The sequence below is a fragment of the Rhinopithecus roxellana genome, chromosome 15 (assembly GCF_007565055.1).
Source record: "Rhinopithecus roxellana isolate Shanxi Qingling chromosome 15, ASM756505v1, whole genome shotgun sequence".
In the NCBI taxonomy this organism is placed as follows: Eukaryota; Metazoa; Chordata; class Mammalia; order Primates; family Cercopithecidae; genus Rhinopithecus; species Rhinopithecus roxellana.
The window spans coordinates 96,677,464-96,699,432 of NC_044563.1; the positions used below are offsets into that span (position 1 = coordinate 96,677,464).

The 21,969-nt window shown below is 36.5% G+C and overlaps 1 protein-coding gene across 11 annotated transcripts in view; it reads right to left on the reverse strand.

Annotated features, from left to right (window-relative positions):
• Positions 1–21,969, reverse strand: part of SOX6 (SRY-box transcription factor 6) — a 702,902-nt gene that overhangs the window by 679,507 nt on the left and 1,426 nt on the right. Inside the window, exon 1 of one of the 11 annotated variants that reach the window (XM_030918949.1) lies at positions 21,382–21,477. The exons of the other annotated variants lie outside the window; for them this stretch is intronic. The gene's annotated coding sequence lies outside the window, so the exon portion shown is untranslated. Of the gene's footprint in view, positions 1–21,381; positions 21,478–21,969 lie in introns of those variants that run through there. 11 annotated transcript variants of the gene reach the window in all.

The window sequence follows — 21,969 nt, forward strand, 5'->3', positions numbered from 1 at the left end:
CAACCTGGACAAGATGATGAAACCCTGTCTCTACTAAAAATACAAAAATTAGCCGGGCATGGTGGCACATGCCTGTAATCCCAGGTACTCAGGAGGCTGAGGCAGATAATTGCATAAACCCAGAAGGCGGAGGTTGCAGTGAACCAAGATCATGCCACTGCACTTCAGCCTGGGCGACAGAGCAAGACTCTGTCTCAAAAAAAAAAAAAAAAAAGAATGAAATCATGTCATTTGCAACAACATGGATGCAGCTGGAGGTCATTATCCAAACCAAATTAACACAGGAACAGAAAACTAAATACCACATGTTCCCATTTATAAGGGGGAGCCAAATATTGGGTAAACATGGACACAAAGATTGAAACAATAAATACCAGGGACTACCTGGGGAGGAAGTAAGGGGGCAAAGACTGAAAAACTACCTACTGGGTACTGTACTCAGCACCTGGATGACAAGATTAATCATACCCCAAACCTCAGCATCACACTATCTTCATGTGTATCCCTTGAATCTAAAATAAAAGTTTAATTTATTTTTAAAAAGTACTTTTTTGTTGGATGAGTGATACATTAGAAATAACATATCTGGATTTCAGCAAAACATTTGACAAATGGTCTCAAATATCTTTACTGTATATATACTATATATTTTTATCTTTACTATATATATTTTTATCTTTACTGTATATATACTATATAAATACTATTTGTTTCTTATAGTAGGCCCTGTTTTAATTACCCTTTGTATCTTTAGCATCTATCTGGCATAGAAAATAAATGTTTGTTGAATTTAATTAATCAAGCCTTGTGGATATATGAACAAATGCAAGCTAATGTTAGCATCCTCAACAAAGTTTCTAATAATATGTAAAATCACAGAATTAGGACCCCAAAAGATCTCAAAAAAATAAAAACCATAAAGAATAAGAAAGAGAATATAACCACAGATACAAAAAAGAAGAAAAGAAAATAATAGGTCAACTATGTGCCAATATATTTTTTTAATCTAGATAAAATAGTTGGTTTCCCAGCAAAATATAATTGCCAACTGTCTCAAGAAAGAATAGAAAATATGAATAGACCAATAAAATATTGTTAAATATCTCCCTCTTTAAAAGGTATGAAGTTTTATAGGTAAGATTTTTTAACCCTTAAGAACTGACAATTCCTATGATCTCCAAATTATTTCAGAGCATAGACAAAAATGGAAGCTTGCTATTCATTTTACAAAGATGGCAAGATGCTACTATCAAAACCCTTATAAAGATAGCACCAAAATAAATGAATACAGTTTCATATATACAAAATTCAAATGCAGCAATATGATTATATACATGTATATACATATACTATAACCAAGTAGCTTATTTGAGGAATACAAAGATAATTAAGCACTAGAAAATCTATCAACATTTACACAATATTAACAAAAATAAGGAGTAAAAATATGATTTGATAAACAAATGCCAAAAATACTTGATGAAATTTTTAAGGCATACTAACCCAAATATCTTAATAAAGAATGATCAAATTAATCTAATCAGAGAAAATGTATCCAGAATAAGTGCATGCTCCTGTGCTTGGGTCCTAAACAACCAGCAGCTTAAGTACAGGATGAGAACATGATAAACAAAAGGCTTGTGAATTTTAGTTGGCAGTAAGCTTAATAAGTCAACAATGCAATGTGGCTTCCATAAATATTTAGAATCTTTTAAGACAAGAATGTTATCTAGGACAAAGAGATAATAATTCCATAATATTATGTAGTGGTTATACTTACATGTTTAAATCCTGACCATTATGTTTACATATTATCTTAAGAAAATTACTTAATGCCTAAGTGTCAGTTTACTCATCCATAAATTGGAAATAATATGTACTTCATAGGGGTAAGGTAAACCTTAGATAATGCTTGGCACATAATATGTTCAATATATAAAATAAAGCTTTTGTATTATTTTTCAATTGACATATAATAATTGTACACGTTTGCGAGGTACATAGTGATATTCTGATACATGTGTGCAATGTGTAATGATCAAAATCATGGTAATATCCATCACCTCAAATATTTATCATTTGTTTTGGGAACATTCAATCCTCTCTTCTAGCTATTTGAAAATATATAATAAATTACTATTAGCTGTAGTCACCATGCAGTGCTGCAGAACACTAGAACTTATTCCTGCTATCTAGCTATAATTTTATATCTGTTAACCAACCTCTCCTATCCCCTCTGCTCCTCTATCCTCCTCAGCCTCTAGTAACCACTATTCTACTGTCTACTTTTATGAGATAAACTTTTTCAGCTTCCATATATGAGTGAGAACACATAGGACATATATTTCATTCTTTTTATGGATGAATAATATTTCATTGCATATATATACACACCACATTTTCTTTATCTATTTTATCTGTTGGTAGACACTTAGGTTGATTCCACGTTACTGTGAATAGTGCTGTAATCAACATGAGAGTGCAGATATCTCTTCCATATACTGATTCCCTTTCCTTTGGATAGATACCAAACAATGGAATTGCTGGATCATATGGCAGTTCTATTTTTTAGTTTTTTGAGGATCCTCCATACTGTTTTCCATAATGGCTGTACTAATGTACATTCCTACCAATAGTATATAAGAGTTCCTTTTCTCTGCATTCTCATCAGCATTATTTTTTTTGTCTTTTTCATTATAGCCATACTAACTGGGGTGAGATAATATCACCATGTGGTTTTGATTTGTATTTCCCTGATGTATTTCCCTGATAAAATGTTGAGCATTTTATAAGACAAAACTTTTTAGCCAAGTTATCCAAGCATTCTTTCATTTTAAGTACCTATCACGTACCTGGCACTGCTCCAGTCACTTTTTAGTTTAATTTTTATTAAACAAGGACCAAACAGACAAAATTCCTGTCCACATGAAGCTTACATTCTGGTGGAAAGGAGGAGGTAATTCCCTATTGTTGCTCCCCCAGCATGGACTGGACCATCACTTAAATGGAATCACACCACAAAAAAGGGAACTGGAACACCCTTTCAATTCTAAAGTTCCATAATGCAAAGACTATGAGTTTATGATTTGAGGTACAAATACCCAAAATGCATTCCCAAGTTCTAATAGATCCATGAAAGGCTTGTAACAAGTACCATACCACTACCATCTCCTCCAGTATCATCATCATGACATTGTTGCCTACAGGCAGCCCCTTTGACTTTACAGCTGCCCTCTCAGATAGCACATCATCTATCCCTTTGGATGGTGAACACATAGATGCCCCCACTGCTACAGCTACTGTCCTTTCTCCACTGCTGCCTTCACCAGGAAAACAGTATGGAACGATTAGTAAAAGAGTTTAGCTATTGTCATAACACAATCCTGGGTTCAAATCCTACAGTCTGCTGCCTCCAATAAGGAACCTTCTGGGATGAGCCTATAATTCCTGGCCATGTTGGGCTGAAGCTAAGCACCTCCTGAGACACTGGGGTCCACATCAAAAAAGCTTGACAGCAACAGAGGGTTACCAACTCAACATCATAGTGGCCTTCACCCATAGCCTTCTACGGCCTAGAAATCTAGTCTGCAATCACTGGCCAAGCCAGGCTGCACCAGGCCTGCCCTGGGACATGCCTCCTGGGTCAAGCATCCTGTTTGCTAGCTGCCACCTCTTTAAACTCTGTCACTACTTCTTCAGTTATTGCTGCATCACAAATCTAGCCCTGAGAAAATTCATATCCAAATTCACTCTGTGCCCAAATCAACTAGTCTCCACAAATTATGAAACTCAAAAAGGAAGAGGTTATAATAAAGGAATTTTAGTTCCAATAGATCTGTTGATTTGCAGTTGAAGTGGTTCTCAAAGTACCTATTACTACAGAACAGCTAGAATTATCTCAAAGGTACTCGAGAGTCCCTGTGTTGGGGAAATTGTAACATTAGTTCACATTACATTTCAGTAGCATTCATTTTTACCCCTTAAATAAAGTATTTTGAATAATGTACTCCTTACTTTGGGCTGAATTCTTCTTTTAAAGACATTTGTTTTAATCATAGTTAATGCTTATATAGCACCTATTCTTACGTGTGCCAAGCACTGTTCTAAGCACTTATACGTACTCATTTAACCCTTAAAACAACCCTAAGAAGTAGGTACTGTTTTACAGGTAAGGAAACTGAGGCCTGAAGAGATTAAAACAACAGGCCAAAGTTCTTACTGTTAGAAAGTGGTGGAGTATGCTTTTTACCACAAACTCATTTCATACCAAGCTAACTCTCGAGTACTGTACAGGTTAGAGAGATAAAATTCGAGTCAGCATGGGATTTCTACTCTTCAAGATGCTTGACAAAGAATACTAAAAACAGGTTTTAAAACACAGTGTTAGCGGGGCAGGGGAGTCAACAAAGACTCAAGGGAGATTTTTTTTCTTTTTACTTTTTTTTTTTTTTTTTTTGAGACAGGGTCTCACTCTGTCTTGCTACAGCCAGGGCCTTCCAGGCTCAAGTGGTCCTCCCACCTCAACCTCCGGAGTAGCTGGAACTACAGGCACATGCCACCACACCTGGTTAATTTTACTATTTTTGTAGAGACAGGGTTTTGCCATGTTTCCCAGGCTGGTCTTGAACTCCTGGGCTTAAGCAATCCACCTGCCTCAGCCTCCCAAATTGCTGAGATTGGAGGCATGAGCCACTATGCCCAGCTGAGAATATTTTAAACTTTGGGGACAAGGAAAGATTCAAAGCTTCAGTCTTTTCAATAGTACCTTGCTCTAAAATTGAAATCTATGCAATAACCTTCAGGCTGGAATGATTACTAAGTGCTTAAAAATAATTTAAGTATCTATATCTAAAAAGAAATTTTAAAAGGCCCAGGTCTTGCTTAATGGCTGCTCACTGTCTACTGCAATAAATCACTTTTCATGTAATAAAATACCAACTGAGAGATAACTGGCCTCAGTGGTCACCCTATACATTGCTGAAACAGGAAAAAAAGTTACATAAATAACATAAATTCAGAAAGAAGTTTAGAGGTAATAAGAGGTGGGGAGAAATTAAAGAGAAAAGGAAAGAGAACAAGTGTGTCTGTCTAAGTACAGAGAGAGATCTACTACTGGATGCAATAAATATCAGAGATGGCGTGTCTAAAAGCCAAAGGACAATCATCAGTGACCTTCAAGAACTTACTTAGGCAACACAGTACTCTCCCTTAGCAGGAGCAGAGTCTTAGAAGAAAAAAGATAGCCTGGACAAGATAATGAGATCCCCTGTTTCTAAAAATAAAAATAAAATGTTTTTGATTAGCTGGACATGTTGGTGTTCACCTACAGTCCTAGCCACTCCAGAGGACGAGGTGGGAGGATCCTTTGAGCCCAAGAGTTCAAGAATGCAGTAAGCTGTAATCACACCACTGCGCTCCAGTCTGGGTGAGACAGTGAGAAACTGTCTCTAAAAATAAGAAAAAGAAAAAAGATAATGAGTCATCAAATAGAAATGAATTATCTAACTGGTCCAAAGGAAAGATAATTTCAGAATTTCTTTATGTGAATGTGAAGCTCACAGAAGCATGGACAGTCCCTACTTTGCATCATACCATGATAACTGAAACTAGTGCATAGTGCAGCCATGTCCCCACTTTGCATGATTCTGTAATAACTGAAATCAAACCATGACATGAGAATTGTGTCAAGTTGGGATCAGAGCTATACAAAGTGAGGACAGGGTTATGATGTACAAGACTTTCAGTTAACACCATGCCATGCAAAGCAACGACTGCCTTAATAACCACACCTGCTGAAATTCAACACCGCATAATAATATGTTCAGTACCTTATTATCCCTATTGTCCAAGCTCCTTATTATCTGGTCTGTAGATTACCTGGGGAAAATCTCTTAGCTTAACTTGCATGTTACAGGGAGCTGCATTTATATGGCAGAAATACCATAGAAATTCAAGGCAGGATATCTAGGTTTAGATTTGGTTCTGCCACTTAATGGCTATGTAAACTTGGGCATGTCATTTTTCCTTTCTAAATCTTAAGTTCCTTTTCTATAAAACTAAAATAATGACATCTACCTCCCAGAGCTGTTGTGTAGATTAAATAATAAAATAACAATCACTAATGTTTAATGAAAGCTTACAACATATCAAGTACTCTTCCAAGTGTATTAGCTTAACAAAACCTCTCAAAAATTATTATATAGGTACTATTATTATCATCATCTTATGAAAGCATCTATGTCTATATGTGGTAACTGCTCAATATATGTTTGGTGATATGCATCCAGTTCATTAACCAATATTATCTCCATCCATAGAAATAGACACTGAAAAGAAAGTGAGAAAATCAGAAATCTGTTCATTTATTAAATGCTTCAAAAAATTGATGTAAGAAGAGAACTAAGTTGTTAATGAAAATTGGGTTTTTTTAATTCCTAGAGATTCCTTTATCCTCCTTCTCTTGAGTGCTAGTTGCACTCTAAGATTCTGGAAGAGGTTAACTAACAGACTTCAAAGACAGCCAACTCTGTTGGTGACAGAAACCATACTCAAAAAACCTGGCACTGGCCACTACTGCCAGTCCAGCCAAACACACGCAATGAATTGATGGCTGTGTCCCAATGCCCTGCCTATTTCATCCAGCCCAACCTCCTTCACAGGCACAACCCTCCAGATGCTAATACTTCCTTCCTTTCTAAAGTTCTCATTAGACACTTTGAGTTAGAAAGCAAGAGCACTCTCCAGGAGCACACTATGGAAATACACTCTATGAAAAGCTGTATGGAAAAGTGAAGGGAAGCAGCTAGAAATGGTGTATCATTTTTGCTCATGAGTCTACTAGCATGAATTCATATATTAAATTAAATTCCTAGCATTTGTCACTTTAGAAGGCACAGTGGACATGGTGCTTGAAAGTTCTATATTAAGGGGAAGCACAGAACACTATCCCAGATGGGTATCAGCAGGGTGTCAGAGCTCAGACCTCTTTGGAGATCATCAAACTTCCCAGTCACCAATGAAAGAATTAATTCCTAGAGAGAAGTGATTTAGCCAAAGTCACCCAAAGTTTACTGGTAGAGCTGAAACTCCCAAACTGGACTTTTACTGCTATACCAGATTGCCCAGGAAATATACCAATGAGTTAGAGAAAAGAAGAAAAGAGAGTACTGATAATAATGCTTGCCTACAGCCATCCCTAACTGCTGTCTTACTGCGCTTTCCCAGCTTCTGCCCTGATTTTATCTAAATCCAAGGAAGGCTGGGTGCAGAAACAACAAAGAGCCCCAGACACTCAGGAGAGTAGTAATTCTCCACTTGACCCCCTCTCCTGAACATGATAAATACACTTAACTATGGAACTTTACTGACCCCCTCACACCAACAAAATGACTCAAACTACTTTGCCTTAAAGAATAAAAGATGGGTTAAATCTGCTTCCTCTCTCATATTAAAAATGTCACACTAGGCCAGGCACCATGGCTTAAGCCTATAATCCCAGCATTTTGGGAGGCTGAAGCAGGAGGATTACTTGAGGTCAGGAGTTCAACACCAGCCTGGGCATCATAGCAAGACACTGTCTCTTTTTTAAAAATTAAAAAATTAGCACAGCATTGGTGGCCTATAATCCCAGCACTTTGGGAGGCTGAGGCAGGAGGATCACTTGAGCCCAGGAGTTTGAGGCTGAGTGAGCTATGATCGAGCCACTGCATTCCAGCCTTGGTGACAGAGTGAGACCAATTCCCTCCCAAGAAAAAAAAAAAAATACCATACTACTGCTTCCTGAACCTCAACACTGATCAATCTGTAGTTCCACTTCCTGTCCCAGGTTTCCAGTTATGGCTACATTCTTCAGAGGGACTCTGTCCCAGAAGAGTGTCATCTGGAGACCATGCATCTCCTCCTTGACTCACCATGCCCTCACCTCTCTTTCCCACTCTTTTCTATTTCAGTAGTCTCCAAAGCGCGTACGTACATCCTAGGAGTATACTACATAAATATACTGTGGTATATTTATTTATTTTAAATGTAAGAAAAACTAATGCTTACCTAGATTTAAATACAGATTGACAGATTGAGTCTATATGTCTTAATGTGCAACACCCAATATCAGAAGTATCCTGGGTAAAGAAGAATGGTTGTAAATAATTTAATCTAGTTGTTGACTACATTAACCCTGAACAAATGTCCAAGTGGTTTAAAATGATTCTTCCAAAAAAACTATAGCTTAAGGATAATATTAATAATGTAGGCCTTAATGATAACAAGACTGTGACCAAGCTGACATTTGTACTAGTAGTAGTAGCTCAATAGCAGGCACATTACAGGACAGAAACAATGATGATCCATGCATATCTCACAAAAAATAGGCCAAAATTTGTTTTATCATCAAGAATACAATTTGAGATAGAGATTTATATCTAGTATCATTAACAGTATACTTTGCCCTATTGTACTTTCAGATGTTAAACAATATGAACCCTTTACAATCAGCAAGACATTTAAATACTAAGCACATCGATATAAATGTATATTGCTGCAATTTTTCCAACAATGTTTAAAATCATACAATGCTCAATCAGTACTTTACAAAATTTCACCAAACATAAAGTTAAATGTTTTGAAACCTCTTTGAAGTTCTTTTATAAAAGATAAAAAGCTGCATGCTATCAGAAGAGCACTTGTTCTTCCTGCTGCTATAAAAAAAAGGTTAAAATAATACACAAAAAATAACATGACAACAAACTTAAATTCATTCCCTTAACTAAAAATCAGTGCTGTGTAATGCAAAACTCTGGAGTCACCATTTACCTAGAATGCAGTGTGAATGATGTCTTCTGGCATTGTATAGTTGGTACTGCCAAAATGTTGAAAGACATAGAAAACTTGGCTGCAGATTTGCCAAAAGAAATGTCATGTAGGATGCTTGCTTTTCAGATGAATGAATGTACATATTTCTCAACACGCCTCAGTTTATATTTGATACGCAAAGTGCTAATTTTTAGTGAGCCATTTAAATATGTACCAGGAAAGATACCATCTCAACAATAACTTCCTTTTTTAAGAAAAAATAATTTTTTAGGAAAACTAAGGAAGTGAACCCACTGGTGAAGTGGTTGTCCTGAGCATTTTGCTAAGGGTGCGCTCTATTCAAAATGTGGCAACCACTATTCTGTCAGAAGTTCTCCCAAACAAACCTTAATATTGTCTTGCCAGAGGAATTCTTCCAGACTTAACCTTACCAGCAATATTCTCCAGCTGCATTTAGGCTATCTAGAATGCTTAAGATCTCCATTTCCTCTCCATGAATATCCCAAGTTATGACCGTTCGACCTCAGGTACTGAAAATGTTTCCTACATTCACTCCAATCAATCAGGGAAGATACCAGCTATAGGTTACTACATGATAACACTGAAACAAGCATTTTATTAATTATCAAAGGTATTTACTTTTAAGATGCACTAGTAATATACATATTACTTAAATACATATATTAAATAGACAGCTCATTTGGGACAAGTTAGAATGACCAGATAGTTTAACACCTTCCTTACTAAATTTAATAAAATCATATCTGTGTTTTAAATTATCTCATATATAAACTTGTTAAATGAGCAAAATTAATAACTATATAAGCACAGCCTCATAAAATGTAAAGAACATTAATATAAATGTCCTATTTTATTGGCATTTAAATTGCCAATAAACTAGGTATATACAAATCAGAAAAGAAACTAGCATATATACAAATCAAAAAAGAAGAACAGCCCAAAGATGTGAAAGTAGTACTAAGGAAATGCAAAAGAATGTGGCAAGGCTAATGGAAATCCTCTCTACAAGAGTTCCTCTTCATTCTAGGACTCAGAGAATCCCTGCAACACTATCAGCTCATTGAAATAAAAACAAAACAAAACAGCTAAGCATAAGAGAAAAAAAATAAGGTGCCTTGAGCAAGAATCTTAAGAAAAATCTGAGACCAGCTATGGCTCTCAGTAATGAAATAATAAATACTGGAGTTATCAGCAAGCAATTTTAAAATAAATAAGTTAAAGAAATAAAAGATAAGCATAAAGCACATATAGATATTTCTATATCTGTCTATAAAGATTACATCACCAATTTGAAAAAAATCATTTGAACACACAGAAATGAAAAATTAAATTAAATTAAAACTTCAAGGGATAGGTTTAAAGCACATTAAATAGAGCTGATAAGAACAAGTGACAAGGAGTCAAGGAAATAGGGGAGTGCCAGCCATCTTACCAACATCCTTCTTTACTCAGGGTGAGCCATGACAAATGAGTAATGGAATACTCTTTATAAACAGGGATAGATTTTGAGGGTCACAGATGATGATGGTCAGCTTTGAACACAGTATAAAAGTAAAGACACCAAGGCCATGGATTTCTATATTGTGTCTTTGGCCTTCATCATCTTTAAAATGAGTAAGTATTCCTGCTTATATAAATGATGGGAAGAACGTGAAACAAATCAAAATCCACCTTTAGAAAAAAAAAAAAATCAGAATGCTCACCATATACCTTAGAAGTTTCTTCTCAAGTATTTAATTATACCATTTTCTTTCAATATGAAAATGAATGCAAAGGGCACAAAATGATATTTTTGTACTGTAATCAGACTTTCATAGAAAAATAACAACCAAGCACTTATTATGAACCAAACAAGGTACCAAGTGTTTTACGCACATCATCTCCTCAACCCTCACAATATCCTAGGAAGAAGGCATTAATATTCTCATTTAACACTTAAGGAAATAGATTCAGAGAGAACAAATAAATTGTAAATGGTAGAACAAAATTTGATCCCGGGTGTGCTGATTCAAAAGCCCAAGCTCTTAACACCTAAAACAGTATTGTTTTATACAAATAAATTCAGAATTAAAAAAGAAAAAATTCATGTACAATATAAAGGAGTATACTTTTTATATACTCTCTATTTACATGGCTCCTGATAACATTGACGAGCTTTCCATGTGGACATAACAAGGAAATCAAACACAAAACTTCACAACTAAGACACAGCTAACTATGAATGGTTTGGAAAACGGCCCAAGGTGTCATAATTAAAAGTCAGGCTGTTTCTCATTGTTTCCCTGTCATGCTTAACATAAGAATATGAGTCTCTAAGTTCACTAGTCCTACCCAACACAGGTTGTTTATATATACATATATATATATATATATATATATGAATATTTATACCTCAGAGAAGATACGCCTGTTGCAAAATGCCATACACAAAAGTCAAAAGTATTCAGTGTACATGAGCCCACATTAGCATAACTGTAAAATTACACAAACCTATACAAAAACTACAAGTGGACGCATTCTCTGGACTTATTGTTATCTGTAAACATTTAAAGAATCTGATATCAAAAAGCTGACAATCTATTTAAAAATGCCGTTAGGGGTTCCAAGGTTAAAATCCTTTTTTAAACCTCAATATATCTAATATATCTATTTCAATTGTGCATCGTTATAGTAGGAAAAGACTACAGCTAAGAAATTTTAAAACAGGCCGGGCGCGGTGGCTCAAGCCTGTAATCCCAGCACTTTGGGAGGCCGAGACGGGCGGATCACGAGGTCAGGAGATCGAGACCATCCTGGCTAACACGGTGAAACCCCGTCTCTACTAAAAAATACAAAAAACTAGCCGGGCGACAAGGCGGGCGCCTGTAGTCCCAGCTACTTGGGAGGCTGAGGCAGGAGAATGGCGTAAACCCAGGAGGCGGAGCTTGCAGTGAGCTGAGATCCGGCCACTGCACTCCAGCCTGGGCAGCAGAGCGAGACTCCGTCTCAAAAAAAAAAAGAAATTTTAAAACAATAAAATTTTCCTTCCTTATATATTTAAGTCTCCAGAGTCAAGGGTAAAAAATGTTCCTTAGATTCAATTGATTAATATGCTGTTTTCCAAGTTATTTAAAGTTTGTTCAGCTGCTATATTATTTCCATTTTTATTTTCTTTTTGGTTTTTGCTTTTTTCTTTTTTGAGACGGAGTCTCGCTGTGTCTCTGTGTCTCCCAGGCTGTAGTGCAGTGGCGTGATCTCTGCTCACTGCAAGCTCCTCCTCCCGGGTTCACGCCATTCTCCTGTCTCAGCCTCCCGAATAGCTGGGACTACAGCCCCCGCCACCACGCCGGGCTAATTTTTTGTATTTTTTAGTAGAGACGGGGTTTCACCGCCTTAGCGAGGATGATCTCGATCTCCTGACCTCATGATCTGCCCGCCTCGGCCACCCAAAGTGCTGGGATTACAGGCGTGAGCCACCGTGCCCAGCCTGGTTTTGGGTTCTTATTAAGGAACTTAACTGAAAACCTTAAAGGAAGACGTTCTTTAAATATGATGCTTTTAGCATCATAACTAATTTAATATGACTAAGAGGATGTTTTTAAACTGTTTTCTATAACTTTCACATACTTTTCCCCCTCATTTACTAAATTTCAGAACCTTTCTTTTTAATCTAGAGATTTCATCATTTTTTTTTTATGCCATTACCAACAATGCAAGTCTCCAGGATGCCAAAGCGGTGGTGAGGAAAATAGGTTAAAGCCATTGTAGACCACGGCCATAGCTCCTCTAGCCTATGAGACCACCAATTCCTTTTCAGAAAGTGATTATGTCGCAGTCATATAAGCCGCAAAACTCAGTAAGTGTGTTTAACTTGGAGAAACAAGTTATTAAACACCAGAGAGCTTCCAAACTAGAAATATAAAAGGCCTGCTGGCTCAGAGAAAAGGCATTCAGAAGTTATTAGAAAACATGAGTTTCCAGATTACAAAATTAGGTGGGCATGATGGTTCCTAATTCCAAAGCGATAATCTATCATTTTGGAAGGCCAAGGCAGGAGGAGCACTTGAGGCCAGAAGTTCAAGACTAGCCTGGTGAGATACCACCTCTACCAAAAAAAAAAAAAAAAAATTAGCCAGGTATGGTGATGGGCTTCTGTAGTCGCAGCTACTCAGGAGGCTGAGGCAAGAAAATTGCTTAAGGCCAGGAATGGCTTCAATGAACCATGATTGCACCACTGTATTCCAGCCTAGACAACAGAGCAAGACCCCATCTCTTAAAAACAGAAACAAAAAGATTGAAAAAACAAAAACCTAATAAGTGGATTTATCATCCCTATTGGAAGGTTATCAGGAGTAAAGAGAGTTTACTGCTGCTACTGCTGCTTCTGCCACTACTACTATTCATCATTATCATTGTATAATTATAATTTGTATTTCTTCCAAAAACCTCAAATAACCACTCTGAGGATTAATTTATTTTCACATTATCTCTCAATAAAAAAGAAGTTACGATATATGCCCACTTTGCCATTAGAAAAACTTAATTATAAATATGAGGTACCTAAAGAGCTGCATCACATAAGCAAAACAGAAATAACACCTAGATCTAAAAGCTTTCAGACACAGCTCTTTCTTTAAGATCTTGCTTGTCCATTTTCTAAAAGTGTATTACAGTGTAAGATACAAGATTTTATCACAGCCCTGATCATCAGTTCATATATTAATAAGCCACTTACTGTAATTTTCATACCTAGTTGACGTATTTGAAGGAAAGTAATAATTTGAAAGATTCCTCTGTACCTTAAAACGCACTCACAATGTTCCTGACCACAAAACTGAGCTAAGAAAGAGAAGTGCAGTAGCTAAGCTGCTGGCTTATGTCCATATCACATTCATGACAGACACAGCCTTTCTAGGAATCACAAAGAAACATGTCCATGACATTTCAGTGTCAGATCTACAGAAAAGCTAGTTATACTGTCAAATGTTCCCCCATGTTCAGTTCTCTTTAGGATGTTACCTAAAGCCAATTCCTCATCATCCTTTAAATCACAGATCAAAGGCCATCTCCTACTAGAAGCTTTCCCTGACATAGGTACTTCTGCCATGATAGTAATTAGCAAGCACACTGTACAGAATCACCTATATCTATACCTCTTCATTAGTACCATGCATTTTCATCTTTGAAATTATGTAATCAAGTTCTTCTCAACCTTTTCACCATCAAGGATTCTTTTATTAATGAACCTCATATTTTGAAAGAGTGTTTTCTATCAAACTTGCCACACTTATTGTTACATAATTTTCTAATTTGTATTAATCAAAGACATATAGAACTGATATTTAATGCTTCTGATCAGCATGATATTATTCTTTTCCATTGGTGTATGGGAAATGCAGCAATAATTTGGCTCTGGAAGTAAGTATGAAAATACAATAAATGAGCACTGACATTACCTCAAAAGAGATTGGGAAATAAGAGGGCCAAAACAGCCAGTTCTAACTTATGACATACAAGCTTTGTTCGAAGTAAATAATATCCTGAAGCAAAACCCAATTGAAACATTGATTCATATCAAGTAGAAAATTAGTATGGCTGGTAAGTTTATCTACTCCACATACCTTTTATTGAGTGAGGCAATGAATATGAAAGCACTTTAAAGCCTGACGAGTACTATAAATACAAGAGAAAATAAGAGGCTTTCTCATGCCATGGTTCTTGTACTGATCATATAACTATTGTCAATTTATCCTAACACAGTTATCCAAAACTGTTCTACTCACTTATATGTATATATATGTGTATATATATAGTATCTTCAAACTTAATCTTTCTAACAAACCATGGAATAAATTATATCACCATCCCCATTTTTAAAATTAGAAAATTGAGATTTGTAGAGGTTGCATTACTTTTCCAAGGTCACACAACTAGTTTAGCAAATAAAACAAAAGAAAATCTTCCAAAAATCAAAATTGGAAGTTTAATTTTGCTCTTCACACATATAGGTCTATCATTCAAGTGAAGAAGAATGTCTGCTTTCATTTTTTCTTAAAATGAAAGCAAGAGAAAACAGATTGAGATGGGTATATTTGACACAAAGAAATCTCTGCTGTTAATCATTGATATATATAACCAAAGATTATAAAATCCCCTTTTGGCAGGCTTTCAAAATAAAGAGAACTTCTTAACTGATTAGAATGGAGAAAGAATGATCAATACTATATGGCAATGACAAATGAAATGACCTTTCAAACTCTCTTCTAGGCCTTAGAATTGTAGTTTTATCAAATTTGAGAAGTTGAACATGTAAACTCTACATTTAGTCATTACTCTATCCTAAATCTTCCAGACCATAGATTAATTCTCCTTTCAAGGAAAGAAAGTTAAGAACCTATATTGCTATTTCTATTTTACATAAGAGGAAAAGAAGCAAGTTATGTAACTTCCCAAAGATTACATAGCAATTATGTAGTAAAGCTGGAATGGGAAGCCAGATCCAGATAATTGTAAGTGTAGAACCACTTCAACCATAACAAATAGCATGTATTAAATGTTTATTTTATACCAATCCCTCGGCTTAGTGCTTTAATTAGTTTATCTCATTTAATCCTCAAAACAACCCTATGATGTAGATATTATTATTATTATTCCCATTTTATAGATAAGGAAACTGAGGCTTAGAGATTATACCATGGATATATGGGGAGGAGAGGAGCTGACTTCTCATACACAGAAGGTTCAATGCCCATGGACCTAGTTGAAAATTATTTCTGAGAAAATAAAAATTTTCCTGACCTTCAATATTCCTCCCCAAGAAATTACAATGAACTACTCTCTCTTAGCTGGGAGCATTCTTATTCAGTTCTGTCAATAACTTGCTTAGTATCAAGACAACCACACCTAAGTTTCTCCACCTACCAACTAAGAAAATCTTCAGAAGAAGAGAAAATCCTTTAAAAGTAAAGACTCACAGTTTCAAAAATGCTCTTCAGGGTGTCTAGAACTTAGTAAGTCTTCATGTTATTCAATGACCTATTTGTAAAGTATAAAATGTAGCATATGCAACCATGCCTAAGAATGAGTATGCTCTTTAAAAAAAAAAAAAAAACTGTTGCATTTTCTTTTTTCTACATATTGGGCTTGTGTAGCCTTGGAAAGTGAAGCATCTTTAATTTTCTTTGTCTAATTTTAAAGAACCACTTTTCAAAGAAGCAAAGAAATTGTGCTCGGTGAAGTCAAAATCACAAACAGCATAAAGTCCCTTTTTACATGTGAATGGATATATTAAAGATGGACAATTCATCTCTTTAAGATGACTGGAAACAACAAATTATTGAAGGTAGCAAGGATAACAGATCATTTCAAGGGTTATCGTGGGAGATTTTTCTGAGAAGAAAGAGATCAAGAGAGAACTGAGAGACATAGAATGTTTGTATACACACTAATATGCACATCATACAGTGCGCTTTGAATTTATCTTATATTTATTATGCCTATTTATGCATATCATCATTGAAGAGCATCAAACCAATATACTTAAGTAATATGATTCAAAATAGCTAAAACATACAAAACTCTTAAAGGATTTAATAATATCACTTTTAGGCTTCTTTAATACATGGTGCTTCAATCCAAAGAAATATTTAGAAGTCTTTATAGACCATGGGAGCTTAGTAAATAAAATACATCAACGAATTCCTCGCCACACACACCACAACAAAATGTTCGTAGAAAGAGAGCAAATACAGAAATAGAAAAGCCAGTAGATTACAGAGCAGCAAATTGAAGTTGGTCATCAAAGATGCAAAAATTTCTAAAATATATACAACACAGGACTACCAATTGTTAGATTTTGCATTTCACTATTTTATCCCCAAATAGTTACAGGCTAAAATATTAACTCAGTTCTTGATAAATAAAATCAAACACCCCCCTATAAATGGAAAGAGATAACTCTTTAGATAAATATAAAGATTTCTATAGTTTCAAATGATTGTTGTTCACTTGAAGTATCATGAAAGAGAACGCCACTACACATTTTCATGCCATTTAAATGAAAAGACATATATCAGAATTTTTCTTTAAGTATTTAAAAAAGGATGTTTTCCAATATATGTATTGTGCAAATTTGTGAGGATTACTAAATATATTAGCATTATAAAGTAGAAATAAGTAGGCAGTTGATTTTTAATGTGGTTTATTAGTTTATAATAGATTACAGCATCTACAATTAACCTCAGAAAATAACTCACATCTTTCCTAAAAATGAAAGTTTTTTGAGTGAATAATAAAATATGAGTGATATATTAGGGGTCTTAGAGGAGCAAGAAGAGATTCTGAATATAAACAAGCCATCATTCTGGTAAAAAGAAATACAAACAAGAAGAATAAAAATAGTTGAGGCACAAAAGCCATAATGAGGGGGTAGCTCAAAAAATAACTTCTACTTTGAATGGTTTGGATGAAATACAAATTATCCACAGCAAAGTGTGGACTGGCATAAATGTTTGTACAAAATTATAAGTGTATTTCAAGAAGTATGCAAGAGGCAACCGCCTGCATGATGCACAAGGTCCCAGCAATGCTCTGCTTAAGTGCTAGTGCACAGAGTCCAAACCACTGCATTTTAATTACCATGCAGCTTCAGATATATTGCCTTTGATATGGAAATGTTCTTGTTCTCTCATCTTCACATATGGTCTCATGCACAGAAATCTTTATCTGATTCATAAAAAATAAACTAGAATCCAATCTCAACACCTGACCTCAGTGCTTAGAAGTTTTTTACTAAGCATGGTATCACTATAAAAAGAATGGCTAATATTGGTGTAAAGTTGGATATTTTGAGCAAAGATATGAAGGATTTGCAGTTAGGAACTGAATCGATACTGCTTCTCTGAGGTTTTAGGGTTTCATGTTCCCTTTTTTAAGACTACCACAGATTTGAGGAAAAACAGACCAGTACTCGTTTTGGAGCTGAGAGAGTCTGCAGTAGATTTAAATTATTTTCCATTTTACACCCTCCACCCACATTCTTCAACTGATATTTCTATCCAAACTATTACAATGAATACTTAAAAATTGAAAAGCTCTATCAAAAACCATAATGCAAATTTTGAACTATTTCCAGTTTATTTAAATGTCTAAACAAAATAATTAACTGAAACACTTTTACCCTTTTCCACAGAACAAGGAAAATAAAAACACTTTCCTGTGAATAAATAATGAATATATAATGAAAATATGGTGAGAGTTTCTGATACAATGCTCACCAAAACAATGAGTATGGGATCACATTTGAAAAACTTCAAGCCAAAAGGATATGCTACACATTTAAAATGGGCTTACATTAATAAAAATTGCTTTTCCTACACTATATAGGAGCACTAGGTTTTTTTACTTGAATATTGAGATTCAGGGCATAATCAGTAGAAAATGTACACTCAGGATTAATACATAAACTGTTCTAATACATTATTTTCCTTATTAGAAAAAATAATAGAGGAGAGGCATGTTTCTTAAGAAGCAATCCAAACCCAAAGATAGTCCATTTCTTCCTCTAAACAGCAGTGAATGTTCATTTTTATCAGATTTCTATAATAAAATCTGTTATCATTAAATCTCACATACCTACATAACTTGATAATTGTGAAATAACTTGATTAATTTTTTAATGGTAATATGGCCCATCTAACCTCATAAGAGCAGATAATACATCCCATCTGCAAAATATCTTACTGTAAGTTATCTGTGTTTTATCATTTCTAGTACCTGTCTGTGCCTGATATGGTATTCTCAGACACATTAGCTTGATGGAATGTTTCACTTGACTTGAAAAACATCAGTTGATATATATGCATCCCTAAACTATATTAAAATAAATAGCTCTTAGATAAACCAAAATGTTTGTTGTACTATTCTATACTATCATAGAAAGTTGTTTGTAAATAGTGAAAAATATATATATGTATGTATATATATGTATGAATTCTCTCACTAACAAGAGAATGCTTTCAAACATGGAAAGAGATACATAACCAAACAAAACAGAAAAGCATAGAAAATATTAAAAGTAGGGGTTAAAGCCAATGTATGTTATCATTTTCAAAAGAAATTCATTTATTCCAATACCTATTGTACTAATTGAAAGAAAATTATTTGAAAGTCACTGATACGTTCAATATAAGATAGATATGTGTAGCAATTTCATCAGTGACCAATAACTAAATAATTCCTAAAAGAGGTCAAATAGAAACAGACATAAAATCTCAATAATGCCATCAAAATTTATCATTTTTACAGTAATATATTTTAGAGCATTATAAAAGAAAGATTTGCCAGTTATGTTAACATATTGTACATATATGCTTTTCCCTTAAAATGAAAAATATCTGTTGTTTTCTGCTACTATTGAAAAAATGCCCAACAGACAATATAATTTTCCTACTTAATCTCATTTCTTCTAGGCATTCAGTTACCAAATCCATTATAGAATCAGCGTAAGGTATAGGTACTTGATACTGTTTTATTAATATTTTTATATTTATCTTTATAATATAATGTTGTATTGTAGTGACACAATATACTATTATAGGAATTTATATCATGCTCCATAATAAAGAACTCAATTTTTTGTGCATTTTAAAAAATACATACACACCAAGAGGATGTTCCTTCTCATGACTTCCAAAACATCAAATAAAAGCAACAATAAACAGAATAAACAATAAATAAAAAGCTATCTAGTTTTGCCACTATAACTGAAGGAATATGGTGGAGAAGAGAAAAGAAAGGAGGTGTTGGTAGTACATGAGAAAAGCAACAGAGGATGTCAGTATGTCTGTGGAATTAATGCCCTGGTACTTGATATGCGGATCCTGGTCACTTACTATCTTTAGTCTTAAACTAGACCTAATAATTGTGATGCTCACTTGCTTTCAGAGTTTGAAACACTTGTTTTTTGGCTGTTTGCTTTTTTTTAATAGGGACAATTTCTCTTGATTTATGAAGTTTTCAAAAATGTAGAAGGAAAACAATCTACTTGTCATTTGGCCTACTGCCCATGTGCTCACATATGTGTATTCAAAAAGGAACTTTCAAAACTGCACAGAAGATACCTAAATCAGTCATAACTTTCTCCTGTTATGAGAAAATGAAATATTTTATCAGTTCAATGAAAAGCAAATGCAACTTAATAAACTGTGTCCCCATTTCCCACCAAAAAAGGTACACTTTTGCTGCCATAGAAAAGCTAACCCTGGGCAGGGCACGACTGCTCATGCCTGTAATCCCAGCACTTTGGGAGGCTGAGGCAGACGGATCACCTGAGGTCATTAGTTCAAGACCAGCCTGGCCAACATGGTGAAACCCATCTCTACAAAAATACAAAAATTAGCCAGGCGTGGTGGCGTGTGCCTGTAATCCTAGCTACTCCAGAGCCTGAGGCAAAGAATCGCTTGAACCCAGGAGGCGGAGGTTACAGTGAGCCGAGATCATGCCATTGCACTCCAGCCTGGGCGACAGAGCCAGACTCCGTCTCAAATAAAGAAAGAAAAAAAAAGAAAAGAAAAGCTAATCTTGTCCCACTAAACTTGTGAAAGATTTAGGATGTTTACTTGTTTGTTTGTTTTGAAATAAAAAAGAATCTTCTAGTAGGTAACAGGCACATCTGAGTGGCCTAGAAACAAGGGGAGGAGGAAGATTGATGCAAGCGCCTAACGTTAAGTGTTGAATTCCACGGTAACTGCACAGGGTGACAGAGGGAAAGTCATGTTCACGGCTGCAGAAATCTGGTCTCTGCCAGAGAGTGCAGGCTAAAGCAGACCTGACACTGGGATCTAGGAAGCTAGGCAGGAAGCTCAAGCAACAACAAGGCACTGCTCCTAAGAACCCCAGGCTGAACCAGAGTGAGACAGGGAAAGACAGCAGATCTGCCCAGGCTTTCCCACAGTGATCACTAGCAGCCCCAAGTGGCTAGGCCTGGAGGGGGTAACCAGAAGCTGCAATCAGAGCACAGACACTAACTTCTGAGAGACCTGTGGGAGTGGGGGTGAGAGGGAGCACAGACACAGGTGAACAATCCAACCTAGAAGCCTGAAGTCCCTATCCAAGCCAGGACACACAGTGCCAAGCCTGGGATGGTCTTACTGGGTTGGTGCAGAGGGCCACTAGCAGCCCTCCCCCATGGGTGGGGTGTGAAGAATAGGTATGTTGCCAGATTTTCTCTGCATCTCCTTTTCCCATTCAGTCTGTACTCTATCCTGGTGTCCAGTACCCCTATTACCAATAGTTCCTCAACAGCCGAAAAACAAGAAGATAAAATAGGAAGAGAAGAAAAGAAAATATTTTAAAAATCCAAGACAAGGCTACACCGTCAGTCTTCTCTGCCACGGCCTCCCGAGGCTGCCCTGGCCGGTTCAGCCCTCCCTCGGGAATCCTGGAACCCAGAACGGAGCTGAGCGGACCGGGTCGGCCAAGCCCGTGCCTGCGGGCCTCAGGGAAGAGGTGCTGAGTGCGCAGGCTAATTATACATGTGACATTTGGGCAACCGACTGTCCAGTGACACCTTACCTTATGAGGAAACGTCAACCCCAGCAACTGTTCAAAACAAAATGCCATTGCGGGATCAGCTTCGCCGGCCCTTGGCCGGTTCAGGATTGCTTTTCCCACAGCCTCACGAACTTAGCGCAAGAATGTGGCCTACGGAGGCCAGCCGTGGGCGGGCGGGCCGGCCTGGGTTGGGGGGACAGGCAGGGCAGGCCTTGCCAGGTGTCCGTCCTGTCCCCCCTAGCCATAGACTAGCTCGCAGACCTGACCACTTGACCTTTTTTATTCAACAAACCCACCTCCTAGAAATAGACTGGGCGGGGCTGTGTCTGTTCTCCTCGGGACCCGGGGAAAAACCTCGGCATGTGACTAGAAAGGGCAGGAGAGAGAAGACCCTGGTGGGCGGGAGTAGACGGGCCCTCTCTCATCTCTACTCCCCTGGGTTGCTGGTTGGGCCCTCCAGCCAGGGCCATTTGGCCGCCGGAGTACGGGGCTAGCACCGGCGCCCGGGACACAGACGTCATCCGAGCGCCCATTGACAGTGCAGCGGGAGGTCCGGAGCCCAGCCCAGTTTGCCACAAGGACGGCTTCGGGCCACCTCTAGCCCTAAAC